Source organism: Cygnus atratus, chromosome Z (genome assembly GCF_013377495.2).
Source record: "Cygnus atratus isolate AKBS03 ecotype Queensland, Australia chromosome Z, CAtr_DNAZoo_HiC_assembly, whole genome shotgun sequence".
In the NCBI taxonomy this organism is placed as follows: Eukaryota; Metazoa; Chordata; class Aves; order Anseriformes; family Anatidae; genus Cygnus; species Cygnus atratus.
Window position 1 is genome coordinate 35,227,969 of NC_066396.1, and position 17,500 is coordinate 35,245,468.

The window sequence follows — 17,500 nt, forward strand, 5'->3', positions numbered from 1 at the left end:
GTTCATAATATTTGTATTTTGTATTTAATAAGGCTCTCACATACATTCAGTTATTTTTCACATAATGTGAATTTACCTAGTTTTCCTTAGTACATGCCACCTCGGTGAGTACAGACAAGAGCAGCAACCATGAATTAACAGTTCTGGGTATATTTTAAAATACAAGAAGTTTTAGAAATAAGTGTGCTGCTTTGAGAACATAATTTTTAATGTCAAATGCTCAGATAATCTAGCCAGATATCATTTTTACCATCTCCATCTCACAAAAAAACAAATGCAGAAAAACAATCGTAATCCAGATTTGGAAGTGCTCTAAGGTTTTACCATTTTGTGCAACTGGAGTTTAGGTTGCAGCCTGGCATATGGTTTAACTTTACACGGTTTAACTCAGCCACTTTGCAGGAATGTCACCATACACTGAACAGTGCATTTTCCTCACTCAATTCTCCTACAGGGACACAACCAGCTGGGAAATAATCCAAGAGAGTTCCAAAGCCCAGAACTATAGGATGGGTCAACACACCCATACAAGCAGCTTGGACTCAGGTACTAAATACAACGATTAACGCTTGCACAAGGAGACAAAGGACAGCAGGCATACTGGGAACAGATGAGATGGAGGAAAGGAGAAGCCCATGTTACTGGATTTGATTTGTTTTGGATTTTATCTTTTTTTTTTTTTTTCCCTCTCAACTGTGGAAGTCACTGTACCTCAAGTCCCAGACAAATTCTAATTTGGAAAAATACATTTAACCTGATTTACAGATACTCCCTGCCATTTCAACTAACCATATATTCTTTTTTCTCTAGTATGCAGCACATGTGGGCAAGAAGAATTGCTTCAGCAGTACATAGCAGGAGTCTGATAAATCCACGTATTTTTATATTTAGTTAGCAAAACTGTTATGAGATTTTTCTGGAGAGAGATTCTAAGAAGAGAACAAAGACCCTAAATTCACTTTCCATATTTTTCCAACAGCATACTACTAAACCATATATGTAAAGTGATACGAAACATATGGAAGGGATGATTGAAATGATTTCCTCGTAGTCAGTATTTCACTTCAGATACCAGAAGTGTTTGCCTCTTTGAAAGAGTTAATTGTCAACTGGTATAGTTCACTTAGTTACAAGATACTAGGTGTGCCTGTTCAGCTAGCATGAAATATTAATGCAGACAATCTAATTCTGTGGCCAGGTTCAACTACTAAATCAGACCATGCTCAAAGTAACTTCTAAGCCTTAGAATATCTTCATTAACACACACATTTTTGCATGACATTCTAAATGTTGCTAAACTCGGGTCTTGCAGATCTCCATCCAAAGCAAGGTACAGAGTCAAGGGCCCACTGACATGAACATCCTGCCACCCACCTCCAAAAGTACTACCCTGGGACAACCAGTAAGAACATTCCATCTGATAACAGCAGCCACAGCCTACAAGGTTTTAGAGCTAGCTTATAAATTTCCTAACATTACACCTCCTAAAAATCAGGTAGTACCAGCCTGGCATGGAAGCTATTAACCAGTCATACACCTATCCTGGAAATACAGCTTAGAAACAATTCTGGGATCCTTTGTAAACTATTCAAACAGAGGATGAGAAATTCCATATGATGCAAAACAGTCTCTAGGAACAAAAAGAGAACAATGCAGCCCATCAAGTAAACTTGAGATGCACTGTAAGAGTCGCATTAGTGTGTCTGCATACAATATGCAGAAGAATTTGAACAGTTTAGAAACAAAAGTATTCGTTTTGAACCTGCATTATGCCGAAACTATGACAAAGTTCAGACTGTGCCTCCTTTTTAGTTTAAACAGAATAAACAATAGTATCCTGTGACAAATGAAGACATTGATTAAAACTGGAAAAATGAGGCCATCGTGAGTAAACCTTATTGGTTTGCTTGGTTTCCTCTCTTTGCTCATTTGCTAGTAACTAAGAACAAAGCCTAACATAGCAACTAAATGTTAACAGAGTGACATTAACCCCGTCACGCAGAGCCCTCATCATGTCTGAGTGGTGTTATAAAATTCATCTTCTTAAGTAAGGAGTAAGGTATAACCCATGTGTGGTACTATCTCCTCCAACCCTGTGACTGCAGATAAACGTCATAACATAGAGCAGTCATCATGTATACAATGTACATTCTCCCTTCTCCTGCTGTCCCTAAAGGAAACAGTTTGATATGACAGAACTGAAAAATAAAAAGTGCTTGAAATAGAAGGAAACCACAAATCCTGAGTATTAAATAACTTGTGAATTATTACAGCAGCATCAAAGGAACACACTAACATACAGATATTCTGAGGCTTCACTCACCTCTCATACTGCACTCTCTCTTTTAAAAGATGCCTTGAGATGTGTGAGTAGAAAATTTTCCATAAGGACTAAATACTTTTAATGAATAACACATCCCTTTAGCTGACAGTTTTTCCTGAAACTTTGGTATTGACTTATGTATTCCAACCAAAATAAAAGTTTATACAAACTTAGCACTGATAGAATTTGCACTGCTGTTTCATCTAGATGGCTGGGGACTGCTCACTTTCCCAGTCTGCTCTACAGTGTCTTACTACATGCAGTCTGTTACTTTATTCTGTTAATCTGCTTTTTATATTTCACTTCATAAGCTACTGCTTTTTGTAATATGTCGTGCACACATGTAAAAAACATATTTTTCTAATTTTAGAATATCTTTTGGGTAAAAAGCATGCAACAAGTTATTAATAATGATATAAAATATCACTTTTTGAAGAAAAATCTCTATATAACTGCTCAACTGTACTTTGCCATGCAAAAGTTAGTAGGGAGGATGTATGTCCAGTGGCTAAGATAAGCAATTGGGTTCAAAGACTGTAAATCTCAATTGATGTGCTATGGGATATTGGTCAAATCATTTTGTTTTGTGTTTCTGTTTATCCACACGTAAAATAAAAGCAATGATATGTAACTATGCACAGGCATGCTGCAAGGCTTACTTACCTGATGGTAACAATGGTATACATAAGCTAAAAATTTGCTATTTTAAAGTTCCATGTGTATGGAAATTGAAGTTACATAATGATCGCCTCACTCCCTCTTAGACACTCTATATGCTTTTGTGTGTGTGTGTGAGAGAGAGAGCGAGAGCATGTGTGAGTGTAGAGAAAACCAAGCAAAATTGAAAAATGCATCATCATTCCTTCCAGGCCTTCTTACATACTTTTTAGGTGACTTCTGCATAACGCATGGCTGCATCTCCTCAACACAGCAACCTGCACTCATAAAATGACACTTGGCACTGCACCTGGGACACTGTAACCTCCATGGACTAAAAGGATTTGTTTTGTCTCGTCTCTTCTGATTATGCAATATATGCTAGGAACAAGAGTGTGTGGTGACATGGATCAATGGACTGCACACTGTGTTTTCTGGTCCTGCTTGTTTCTTCTCTTCATTTCTTGTTTCATGTACTACCTTTAGCATTCCTCCTACAGGAAGGCAAGAACTAAGCATTTTATTCATTATACTATACCAATAAAAATAAAAAAACACTGGTTTTAGGAAAAAAAAGATTTTAAAGTAGTCATGAAATTCTAACCTTCTCCTCTGATACCGTAAAAAACTTAAGTTTTCTAATCATTAAATGTAAACATCAACATACACAACTTAGATTCTAGGAAATTTAACAATGCGAGGATGAGAAGACATTTAATCACGTATTCTCATCCTTTGTTTTCCATTTGTCCCTCTCTGTTCCCCACCAAGAAAAAAGAATAAAAGAAATCTCAGACAGGGATGATGACAACACTTCAGTCAAATGACAAACAAGGCAATTTGTAAAGAATATTGTAGAAAGAAGCCTACTAAAAGATTTCCAACATGAAATTTAACAATCTGTCAAGCACCACACCCAGAGGAAAGTTGGGAGTCACTCAGCATTGTATCATTTGTACTCGTACAGTGAATTACCAATGTAAACCACATAAGTCCACAGGGACATACTAGTGCCTTCTCACTGCATATTAACTTTAAGTCCTAAGGCATTCAGAAGGATAATGGTATTCAGCATACAGTCAGGTCTCAAAGGAAATGAAAATGCATCATGTGACAGCTGTATGTGTGTTTCCTCTCATATTTATGTAACATATATGATGCATACACAAATACAGAAATGTATAATTATATTTAAGGACAAAGAAAAGTGTCAACTGTTTAGAGACAAATTATTCATGAAATCCCAATTTGTCTGGTCTCAGTAAATAGCTTCCATTGATTTCAGTAGAGTGACTTCAATAAGAATGTTCAGACTTCTGTGCTGTTTGCACATTCAAAAGTTGTTCAAAATTTTGTGTTATGCATAAATACTAAAGGTAGCTGGTTTTAGCAGTCAGGAAAAGGAAAACTAGAAGTTCAGAGAAAGGAAAAATAAAGGAATTACATGCACAAAATGCCGTACAAATTCATGGTACTTCTAGTTTTCTTATTATGCTATGAACAGTTACACTGAGAGATATCCTCAGACGGGAAGAAGGCAACTTAAATTTAGTTATTCTTCTTTGAGAGGCAATCTGCATCTGCAGCTAGAGCTCATCTTCCTACCACTCCTCCCTTGGAATCTCAGAAATATTTGCGGGGTTTCTGAAGCTGACAAGCTCAGAAACGTTATAGTAACAGATGCCTCATCAAAGCAGCACTCAAGGTGTGGGGGAGGAAGAGTTTGTCCGAGGTGCTAGTAAGACAAATTTGGTTTTGTCTTCAGAAAGGCCATGTTGTTGATTCTTTCTGCTGATAAAGTTAATATGAGTCACCTGAAGTTACATCTCCTCTCTTAGAAGATAACAGTTGGCTATTGTTGGCCATCTGACATCCTGCACTAACATGGGACCAAATATAAGGAAGCAGAATCAGCCAGTATACTCACACTATAAACACTTTCTCAAAGAAAGGCGCTTACAACTAACTAACCTTCCTCATAAAAATGTCTGCTGGTGCACAGCATTTGCCACCAAACTTTTAAAAAAAAATAAAAATCAGTTGAATTTAGACTGCAATTCTCAAGAAATCATGATGTCAAGATACTTCTGCAATAACGAAATGGGTGGTGAAAGCATTGTCAGAACTCCAGTTAGCATCTCTAAAAACCTCAGGAATGAAGGTAATCAACACCGAGGCAAACACAATTGCTTGGCCTGCGGATGGAAACATAGAGACATCTGAAGTCAGAGAGAGGAAATGGAAGGCAGGAGGTGGACAGATATTAGGGCCTTGATCTCCTATCACTTTAGCCATAGTTATAATCTACCAGAAGACTAAATTTTCATCAAAAGTTACCCACCAAGAGTCCACAAACATGGGGAGACAAGGCACTTCTAATCTAAAAGACGGTTTCTAATCACTTTTAATCAATCAAATAACAGTAATATTTAAAAAATAAAAAATGCAATTATAAATTAAATGCCTACCAGACGTGGATGCACAGTGGAGATAGCTGAAGATGCACCTAAAATGATTTTAGGTTAAAACCTTTTAAGATTAAAAAATAATCCAGAATCACATAGGTAATGAAGATTTGAGGAAGGTACCACCTTTGCAGCAGTTCAGGTAAAAAATATGGTTCACACTGCTGTTTCTGCTATTCTTGGTGTTCCTTCTGCTCTTGAGGAAAATATCACTGGTTGAGGATGAGATTCAAAGCTTGGAAGCCAATGCATGTTCACAGTATGATGTGGAAGCATGTGAGGTTTGGGAGATAAACCTGTGAGAGTTCACTGTGAAACAGTAGGAACAAAGACATGGTGCTGCAGTCAGTAGTGCCTCAGCCAAGCTGGAGCCAGAAGGATCAATCATGTTATTTCTTGCCTCACCTTGAGGAGCATTGTTAGCAGGAGATGAGTCAGGAAGGCTGTGTTTAACTATCTTTCCCCACAAGATCAGGAATACAAGAATCTTGGAGCAGAAGCACTGGCATTTCTTGTTGAAATCTGAAGGAAAGAAGCAGACCTCAGGCTATCCTCTGTCCTGGAAAGCAGCAAATAGGGCATCATCCTTCTTTTCCCATTTGTGATCTGCTGCACCTTGAAACAGGTGAATCCATTTGGGAATTAGTTACAGGGTCCAGACAGACAAAAGGTACATGGATGTCCTTGGAAGCATCAGTTCCATAAACCATCTGCTTCCCCGCACAAAGGAGAGGATCTCATATCATCTTGTTAATATAAAGCAAGGTAGTCATGGTCTTAGCATGTAAGCTAAAGGCTTGTCACAGGTATATGCCTGCTCTGGCCTTTCAAGACAATGAAATGTAAATTAAGCCTTTGTTTCCGAGATGTCCATTGAAAGAGCAGATCTCTGTTCTTTACTATCCAATCTGGAAATCAAGAATGAAGGAAAAGATAAGCTTTTCTACCTGCCTAGATTTTGCTGTGTACTTACAGAGGGAGTCATCATGCTGTGGGATAATGACCAACATAACCATCACAGGGTCAGTCAGGAGTATTAAAAAGTTATCCACACTAAATGAACATGCAGCATTGTATTAGGCTGCATATAAGTGCAGGATATCATACAGCCAAATACGGCCAAACACATTCATTTTCAAGAAAATCATAGAATCACAGAATGGTTTGGGTTGGAAGGGACCTTAAAGATCATCGAATTCCAACCCCTCTGCCATGGGCAGGGACACCTCCCACTAGATCAGGTTGCTCAAAGCCCCGTCCAGCTTGGCCTTGAACACCTCCAGGGATGGGGCATCCACAGCTTCTCTGGGCAACCTGTTCCACTGCCTCACCACCTTCACAGTAAAGAATTTCTTCTGAATATCTAATCTAAATCTCCCTCTTTTAGTTAAAAACCATTATTCCTTGTGCTATCACTATACTTCCTAACAAAGAGTCCTTCTGCTTTCTTGTAGGCCCCCTTTAGGTACTGGAAGACTGCGATAAGGTCTCCCCAGAGCCTTCTCCAGGCCAAACAACACCAACTCCCTCACCTCCCATAGCAGAGGTGTTCCAACCCCACGATCATCTTTGTGGCCTCCTCTGGACTCGTGCTAAGAGGTCCATGTCCTTCTTGTGCTGGGGGCCCCAAAGCTGAATACAGTACTGCAGGTGGGGTCTCATGAGAGCAGAGTAGAGGGGAAGGTCACCTCTCTCACCCTTCTGGCCACGCTGCTTTTGATGTAGCCCAGGATACAGTTGGCTTTGTGAGTTGCAGGCACACACTGCTGGCTCATGTTGAGCTTCTCATCAGCCAACACCCCCAGGTCCTTCTCATCAGGGCTGCTTTCAATCCATTCTCCACCCAGCCTGTACTGGTGCTTGGGATTGTCCCATTGCTTAGGGTTGCCCTGGCCCAGATGCAGGACCTTGTACTAGGCCTTGTTGAACCTCATGAGGTTCACACAGGCCCACTTATGAAGCCTGTCCAGGTCCCTCTGGATGTACCACACAGCTTGGTGTCATTGGCAAACTTGCTGAGAGTGCACTCAATCCCACTGTCCACATCACCAACAAAGGTGTTAAACAGTGTTGGTCCCAGTAACAACCCCTGAGGAACACCACTCATCACTGGTCTCCACCTGGACATTGAGCCATTGACCACAACTCTTTGAGTGTGACCATCCAGCCAATTCCTTGCCCACCAAGTGGTCCATCCATCAAGTCCACGTCTCTCCAATTTAGAGACAAGGATGTCCTAAGGGACAGTGTCAAATGCTTTGCACAAATCCCCATAGATGACATCAGTTGTTCTTCCCCTATCCACCAATACTGTAATGCTCTCATATGAGATTTGACAGTTACAATCTGCCCTTAGTGAAGCCATGTTGGCTTCCACCAGTCACCTCCTTATTTGCTGTTTGCCTTAGCATAGTTTCCATGAGGATCGGCTCCATGATCTTGCTGTGCACAGAGAGACTGGCCTGCAGTTGCCGGGGTCTTCCTTTTTTCCCTTTTTAAAAATGAAGGTTATGTTTCCCCTCTTACAGTCAGTGGGAACTTCACTGGACTGCCACAGCTTCTCAGATATGATGGATAGTGGATCAGCAACTACATCCACTGGTTCCCTCAGGACCTGAGGATCTATCTCTTCAGGCCTCATGGACTTGGGCGCCTTCAGGTTCTTTAGCAGGCCTTGAACCTGATCTTCTCCCACAGCAGGTGGTTCTTCATTCTCCCAGTCCCTGCCTTTGCCTTCTGGTGCCCAGGCTATGTGGCTGGAGCTCTTGCCAGTGAAGACTGAGGGAAAAAAAGCCACTGACTATCTTCTCAATATCCCGGGTGACCAGGTCAATCAAGGTAGCCTGAGTCACTCTAGTAGCTTGGTCAGAGCTAATAAGAATCAACAGTACAACCTGAGCAAGAGAAAATTCCAGCACAGTTTTCAGTAAGTTGTTTTATGAGCCAACCTCATAGATATGGCCTGATGGCAATTCTTTTTTTTTCTTTTTTTTTTTTTCTTTTTTTTTCCAAAAGTGAGCTATGAATGTCTTCAGGATCATCATAAAGAGGTCCAGCAGGAAGAATTGGTAATTGGTATCAGAAGTGGCAGACACTCATGGCAAAGAAAAAGCATGTAAGAAAGAATCTTGCAGGCAAAAACAAACAACAACAAAACACTATAAATGCATTTCCTTGCAGGAGTAACAACAGTATCCTCAATCTCAACTTTAATTCTGGAGTTCAGTCCTTTTAAACCCAGGAAAGATTGGTCTTTCATATTTTTCCCTGGTTCCCAGAAATAGGTTCTATAAAGCAAATTTCCTCCAATATGAAACTATTTTCATTGGTCACAATTCTCCTAAATAATTTATTTGAGAATCCTTATTTGATACGTGTCTGAAAATTATAAGAAGGGAGTTTGGAGTACAACAGTATTGTAAACTGGAGAGATACAGTATCACACTCCTTTAGACTGTTTGTGAAGGTCTGAAGAAAGTCTGACAGCACCGTCCCAAAAAGATGACAAGAAAGAAAAGAGAAGATAGGATGAGGCATTAAACATTTTTTCCAGCATCATTTGCAAAAGTCTGTTTTGAGGCTCAGTTGAGTATTTTCATGAAAATTCATTCTGATGAACAGTGCTAATGGTTACATTGCCTCTTTCTGAGGGAATCATACTGTGTAAAATGTGCTTGAGAAACAAGAGAAAGCTGACAAAAGGAGCTTGGATGTGAATGATAAACTCCTATTTTTTGACAGCTGAATGGCAGACTCTAGAAGAATGTATGTCAGGAATCCTTGACTAAACTTAAAAATTTCATCTTCAGAATTGATTTCTGATGCCAGATTTTCAGGACCAGGCACTGGATATTCTGTATAATGTGAATGGCTTTTTATTGAGATTACTTCTTGCCTTGTCAGGACCTGAAGCCAAGGCCTTCCAAAATCCCTCCAGACTTTCCATGTAAGATGGAAAACTGATTATTTTTCTCAGAATTGACTGAACTGAGGTGACTTGCATAATCCTTTCACACTGTGTGGCTTCATTCCCCTGCAAATGAAGGCACAGGGCTGGGAAATCCAATGATGGATGAGCCCTTTGAGTGAAAAGAAGTGTCTGTCACAAGAAGGGCAGTCCTCGAGATGGGAAACCTCAGACAAAAATAAACATATTCTGAAGAAGAAGAAAAAGTAAGATAACATCTAAAATAAACAAACAAAACTGATTTAGTTGCAGGAACACCACTACTGAAAATTGCTTCATCTCATACCCGAGAGACTGAAAAAAAACAAGGTATGAGACATTCTGGTCTCTACAGATGCAGTCATGATGTACATACATGCTCTGCAAATACTGATGATTCAGAGAACATTCTACCCTATTCCACAGTAGGGTATTTATATTCACCCACCATCTGGATGTACATATATATAAATACCAAAAAGAAAACTACAAGTATGCCTCACAACTTATTTACACATGCATACTCAATTATCCAGCAGGGTCTCTGTGAATACTGTAACTGAACTTTTGTTTCTAATACCATTGGATTGTGTAATATGAGAGATCACAACATTAGACTTGGTGTGAACATTGATGGTGATTACTTATCTTTTTCAGCATCAAGTCTTTTTACATCTTTCAAATACACACACATCTCAGCAAAGAAAGAACACATTTCAGCAATATGTGGTAGAATAAGTGTGAAGTAGCAGCAGCCAATTCATATGACCATTCTAAAATGACATGTCACTTTACCTGTACATAAAAGGAGAGTTTGGTGAATGTTTCTTGATTCACTTGAATTGCTTGATTTTTATTTGCCAAACTTCAGGTTTGGTGTTGACAGAAGTAATGCAATTAGAAGGACTGTGTTACTTCCATAACAGATTTGGATGAATGAACTAAATGCCCTCCATTGAGTTACCTAACCCTCCTGGAACAGTTTGTCTGTGTGTGGAGGTAATAGAATTTTATACATCTTAGAAGGTATGAGTTTTAAACAGTTCATGCTGTAACACTTTACAGGGCTGAGTGCTAAGCATTCACAGAACTAAGGGTAGGTATTTCCTCACTGGATAAATCTGTGCTCAAGAGCTTCATGCAGTAATCTACTTCTGCAAGCTTTATATTGGTAGAACTTTGAAAAAGTCTGTAACAGCTTCAAACCTTCTATAACTGACCATTTGTAAAGCTACATTCATGGTGGTCAGTGTAATTCTGAATACTACCTAGAACAGAGGTTGTACAAGATTTTAAAGTACATACTACTTTACAAGGAGTTTCCATGTTAGGGAAAGGGCCAGAATCACAGTAATTATTTTATGAAAAGTATCTGGCAGTCAGCTACGTTAGCATCTCCATGGGCACATCAGTCCTGGTTTTGTTCTTAGATTTTCCATGAATAGAAATTGCCAGAACTGCATGGCCAATGTGTTTTGTAGGTGGGCACAAAGCAGGACTTGGATCATAGCTGTAAGCCTGTTTTCATTTTGACTTCAGAGGTTTTAAAGTTGTCTCTCCAGAGGCAAAAGATCAGTTAACTGTGCACTGTGATGCACAGCTCCCTACCCATAAATATCTTATTAGTACAATAAAGAGAAGCAGGCCTCTTAAATCCATGATGGGGATATTAGTATATTAACACAGGATCCACAGCCCATAGGGAAATATGCATTAACATACATGTGTTAATCTAATATCTCTAATCTAATCTACCTAATTTCTATCAGTATATCTAGGTAACTTCTATCAATGGTTGAGCAGTCCTGTATTTTCCAATACTTAGATGAGAGGCTGGTAAGAAGTCTTAGGTATTACAGACAAGCCGAAGACTGAGAAAACATGGCAAAACATAAACCACAGAAACAAATATGCTGAAGGGCATCATTACATTCTATTGCCATTGCTGAGCTAAAGAGGAGCAAAAAGGGAATAGTAAATTTAGAGCTTAGAATTTAAAAGGAAAAAAAAAGTAATACTGCAGGTTATGTCTGCATATTGTAGAATCATAGAATCATTAAGGTTGGAAAAGACCTCCAGGATCAGCTGGTCCAACCATCCCCCTACCACCAATATCACCCACTAAACTATGTCCCTGAGGACCACATCCAACCTTTCCTTAAACATCCCCAGGGACGGTGACTCAACCACCTCCCTGGGCAACCTGTTCTGATATCTAACCACTCTTGTATACACCAATGTATTGAAAAGGTGTAAGGGGAACAGAAACAGGTAGCTCAAAGGTTCCAGAAACCTCTATTGTTAAAGACTTGTCATTGATGGGAAAAGAATTACAACATGCCAAGTCTGCTTCTAGAGCATTCTAGTATTAATGTACAGGGAAAAAAAAAAAAAAAAGATTACATGTGGCTTCAAAATACTTGTGAATTCTCTTTTAAACACAATGTAAAACCTAGCTGTAGCTAACCCGGAGTCAATAAAATGAACCTAGCCATTCTTTGCCAATGGTCATAAAACTAAACTCAAGTACAGGCAATCTTTCTTTCCGTTTTCCTTCCAACTCTTTTTAAAAACGATTTATTATAGTTGTTTCTATCTATATTAGTTAAGCTAAATGCATTAGTACATTCAAGGTCCCTGTAGAGCCCAGTTATGCATCGTTTGTACAGGTAACTGACAGCCATTCCTCATACCCTGATACACATTGCATTGCATTTGGGGTCCTGTGAACAGCTAATCATCCAACAATGTCTGTAAACAGTAGCTTCCCCAGAAATTGTAACATTATATGTCATCATATAACATACTTTCAGTTTTCTTCATCCTAACCATGAAACACGGTGAGACTGAAAACGTAACAAATGATGGTTTCACGTGGCATGAGAATCATAGAATCAGAGAATGGTTTGGGTTGGAAGGGACTTTACAGACCATCCAGTTCCAACCCAGCTGCCATGGGCAGTGACTCCACCCACTAGATCAGGTTGCCCAAAAGCCCCATCCAACCTGGCCTTGAACGCTTCCAGGAATGGGGCATCCACAGCTTCTCTGGGCAACAAGAAGTAACAAGAGAGTTCAAGGTATATTAGCGGTTGTAACTCTGCTGCATAGCCCCTAGCTACAAGAGGAGCGTATCCCAACCAGGCAGATGCTATGAAACGAGTCCTTCCCCTGCAGAATAGGACCCTTCCTAAGGCACTCTGAGCTACAAAAAAGTTCCCAGTCAGCCACCTATATAGCATGCTAGTAAGCAGCAGAGGTTGACATGTGACAGGTTCTAATTCATGTCCCAGGTCTTTCTCCATCTGCTTTGTGCTCCAGTGATCCCGTTTCCCTTAAGGGCACCATAACTTATAAGTAACAGGAGATTCACTGCATCTTCAAGCTAGATAGATGCGTCTCTAGCAAGAATGTGGCTTAGCATCCATGAATTCATATGCAAATCTCAGCCCCAAATGTTTGCCTGCTACTTAAGCCTTTGACAACTTTCTCCTTGCTCAGTTGGAACATATATTTACTTATTTACACTTTTTTTTTATTTATTTACTTTAGGTTGATACCTCTTTTTCCTTTAATTACCTGACAAACAGTAATATAACTGCATAAATTTAGCCTGAGGTGAAGGCTGGAGTTGAGCCTAATCGCTAGCTGGAAATATTGTTCTGGCTAACTTAGGCAGAACACATTTGTACTGTATGCCTGAACAATGGCTAGGCACTACAGTTAAGGATTCCTTTTAGCAGTTGTCGATTTTGATTAACCCTTTTCTAGATTATCTAAGAATACAGTTTTTCTGCTTTGTATTACTTAATTTGCATGAGGCTATAAATGCAGAGTGTGCGAGTGGACTCTGAGTTCAGCAAAGCATACACATATGCACAGAGACATGATTAGCCTTCAAAGAAAGTATATGCAAGATTCTGAAATGCACACTAGCACTTCCTTACACATACTGTACAATTATTCAGCAGCATTGGTTTTATTTCCAGAAAAAAACACAGGTCTTCCTGTTCCCCTGTCTTGCAGTAAGGAATCAAAAGGAAAGACTTGAAAGTATAAGAGGGTATCAAAGTCGAAGAAAATAAATACAGATAATATAAATGTGCCGAAAATATATTTAAAAAATTGCAAGTGGATGTAATTTGAGAAAACTGACCAAATATTACTTTAGTCTGCATTTACTGAAAGGAAAATGAACTGTTGAGTAAAAGAGATTCACATTTTTTTAAACAGTTCTTAAAATCCTCAAGCTATTTCATTCTTTTTTTTTTGTGCTTTTTTTTTTCTTTTTTTTTTTTGTGTAACCTGAAGTTTCTCGTGTCATAACACTACATAGATAGGATGTACTTAATTCCAAGGAGTCATCAAAACTTCCCTAGAACCAGTACATTTCCCCACCTTTGTGACTCCCTGACATTCTGCAGTATTCTGCATGATCTGCCCTTGCCTGTTTTCAGAGTCTGTTTATGTAAGCCTTTAAACTTAGTCAAGCTTAATGCCCAGTCTTCAGCTACCCCTATAAGCAATATTCTCAACAGCATCCCTGGACAGAATGGTATTCTGGCACATCTAGAGATGGTACAATCAGATTTTCTGATAAATTACGGAGGAATTTTTCCTCAGGTAAGAGAATTCTCATTAATTTTCTCCCTAAAATACGCACATTAGTATTTATCAAAAAAAAGCAACCTGTGTAGTTGCTCATTACTAACCACTGAAAGAGGTCTGAATGAAACCCACAGTGAGGACCAGCCAGATCTGCAGAATTTCAAAGTTAGAACTCAGATTTAAATCTGAATTTTCCAGCTGTTACTTCATCTGTACAGCACACTGAGTCAATTTAACACAGGATGATTCTGCAGACTAGACCCATCGTATTAAAATTAATTCATTCTAAAAAACACAGCTTTTCTGGCTTAAAAGACCTCTTCATGCCTGTGATCTCTAAGCGATCCACCACCTAATCTACACTGCTCCTGAAATGAAATTTCTCTACTCCTGATAGTATTATTTTCTATGAATCCAGTCAGAACTCAGATTTTACACACACAAGTAATTCGTTATGCAGAGATCATCATTCTCAAAACTTCCCACATTTCAGCCATCAGGTTTGTTTGTTTGTTTAAATATATTGAAAAACGGCATCACAGTTAATAAGGTGTTTGCATGCCAGCTATAGGCCTCCCAAAACCCTAAAGAGACTCATCAAGAATCCTTAGAACGTCAGAATCACTCAGACTCAATTCATGAATCTCTCATCATGAAAATGCACAGGAGACTTTCTGATAACAATGAAGGCTCCTATTGGCATATGTAAACATAAATGACAGAGATCTCTCCTCTTTACATCAAATAGCATTTCGAGAAGGAGAAAAAAAAATGGAGGAAGCATCAAAAATTATGCTTACTAGTGAAGAACATGTCCACTGTTTCCAACACTTAAGTCAACATTAAACATTTTTCTTCTACCAAAAAAGTGTGTTTAACATTGCCAAAGTCAGCTTAGGAATCTGTACTGAGGCACTTCACTTGGAGCTCATAGTGAGAGAGACACATGTTATTCACAAATGCAAATTTCTAACAATCAGCCCAGTCTGACTGCCCCCCACCAAACTTACAGTTTAATTAGCACTTTTTAAAACTATTTTTACAACTTAAAGCCTGCAGATTTTCTCTTAGTATTAGAGGGCAGGTATTTTCCCTCTCCCTCCTCAGTTCTGCATTACTACATCTGGAAATAAATCATTAACAACACATTAATGTATATATAATATCAAAATATTGGCAAACTTGTAGCAGCATACCCATAACCCATATATGCAGTAGTGGCCTTCTAAAATTACTTAACTTCAAATCCTTAAAAAAGCAATCCATTAAGAACTTTACAAGGAAAGTGCCCAAGGCTAGTTTAGAGGCTGATTGATGTTATTAAGACATGTTACAAAAACAGAGGCTAAAAAATATGTAATAAAAATCTCATGCTTGATAAAAACGTAATACTGTAACATGCAACTTCCACATAAAATACGATATTCCACGGTATTTTTATCCTGATCTACCCTATTATGCGTTTACTGAACTAACAGGAATAAGAACTCAATATACTCCCTTTCAGGCAAAACATTTCAGAAGCCCATGCTGTTCAGCAATAAACTTATTAAGCAAGAACACTCATTCTGTAACACCTTAACAGACATATTTCTATATTTCTGTCTTCCATTTAACATTCTTTGTTGTAATTACTTGACAAAAAAAAAAAAAAAAAGCACAGTTAAAAGAACAAAAGCACCCCATTTTACAAGGTAAGCTGAAAATAAATTTGGGAACGTGCAGGAGCTAGGGAGAGGGAAGAAGAGAAGAGAAGAGCTGGATGAAGATTTTAGGTTCTGGGTGGCCTGAAGTTGAGAGATGTGCACTTACGCGCCCAAATGAAAGGGCGGCGGGCTGGGGGGAAACATGTGCATACACACAAGAGGAGAACAAACAGCGTACAGCTCTGATCTGCTCTTGATTTTCTAGGAGTTTCTTCTGGGAATCTGGTGAATAAAAGAATACAAGAATCAAACCTCCGTCTTCTTAGCTTTTACCGAGCATACTCCACACTGGCAAGCAACTGTATACAGTGCTTTCAAACACGCATTGCTGTGTAGGAGTGATGACTGAGTGCCCTCCAGGCACCTCAAACGCAATGCTGTCACTTCTAGTCACTATTCAGCAGGGCTAATGCCATACCTGTTATGACAAGAATCAGCCACTTAAAGGCACCACACCTCTGCCCCCACAACGCATACCTGGAAGAAGGTATGAGCCGCACAATAACGTTTTAGGTGTTGCCAAGGAGAAGCAATCTTTCCTATAAACACTAAAGAGGTGAGAAGCACAGAAAATTAATAAACTCTGAGAGAGTATTAAATGGAGAAGGACTTCTTAGTCCGAGTGCAAATAATTGCTGTGATTTTACAGTAGTCCCTCTTTTGTATGGTCAGAGAAAGTTAGAGATTAAGATGCCATTTGACCAGGCTAAACTAGGTTTTAGTCGTCAGCCTAAACCTGCCATCTGGTGTTAAGATACAGCAGATCACACCCCAGATGTGTTCCTTCTAATAAATTACATTTCTACCCCCTTCTTCTCTTCCTGTGATGGGAGCAGAGGAGAGGATCTATCAAAGATGCGTATTTGCAGAAGTTTATTTCTTAGCAGAGCAACTGCTAATAATAACAATTGCATCAACAGGTAAAATTTCACACACATGCAGAAAAAAATTAATTAGTGCTCCACAACCTCCATCTGTCAGTATTTGGTGCCATGGAAATATGTCTGCGGTTGAGGAAGGAGGTATGAATTTCTTCCTAGCAAAATATGCAGGTTGGCCCACCTCAACCATCTGAAAGTCTTCTGAAAACCCTGTATTTGTTTCAGGGCACTGTAAGTTTTGAAATCTTTGTCTCATTTCTTTACTTCTTTCTGTCGCAATATCTCATTCCACAATTGGGGTGGAGAAGGGTTATGCAGCGCTATCATTTGCACCTCATTAGTCTTGGGCTGGAGCTTTGAGAAAGCTGATACTCTCTCTAAATTTTTACAGATGCTTCTAGTTTACCAGTTCATGACTGCACTACTAGGAAAGACTTCCTGCCACTAAACTGCTTGCTGGCATGTAAGCTGAATTTCAAAATCCTTGAAAAAAGTAAAGCTCTGTGGTGCTCACTTGCGTTATTCTTGAGGGGAAAAAAAAAAAAAAAAAGTATCCTGAAAAAACACAGTAAAACTCTTCACTCGTAACCTGTGAGACTAAAGCCCTTGAAAATATTTCCTTAAAATTGCAGCATATCTTGATTTTGAAACTCCCCACAAAAATGTTCATTAACAGGAAGGTATTTGTGGAGGTGTTTGTGGTGTAAATTAGTATTATGACACATTAAGTAAGTACGGAGAATAATTCATCCACAGATACCTTGTGTTTTGCCAAAATCTAGATATTTTCTTTGATTTCCTTCATGTCACTTTCATAATCTTTTACTTGGTATTAGAAGACTTATAAGAGATATTCTTCCTTCTCTAAAATGTTATGCTGTATACTCTCTTCACCAAAGGGTGAGAACTCTCTT

The 17,500-nt window shown here is 39.0% G+C and overlaps 1 protein-coding gene across 12 annotated transcripts in view; it reads right to left on the reverse strand.

The window, feature by feature from the left end:
* BNC2 (basonuclin 2) overlaps nt 1-17,500 on the reverse strand; it is a 354,372-nt gene that overhangs the window by 306,918 nt on the left and 29,954 nt on the right. Inside the window, exon 1 of one of the 12 annotated variants that reach the window (XM_050716584.1) lies at nt 5,449-5,741. The exons of 10 other annotated variants lie outside the window; for them this stretch is intronic. The gene's annotated coding sequence lies outside the window, so the exon portion shown is untranslated. Of the gene's footprint in view, nt 1-5,448; nt 5,742-17,500 lie in introns of those variants that run through there. One more of the 12 variants, XM_035558587.2, reaches the window with a different exon arrangement.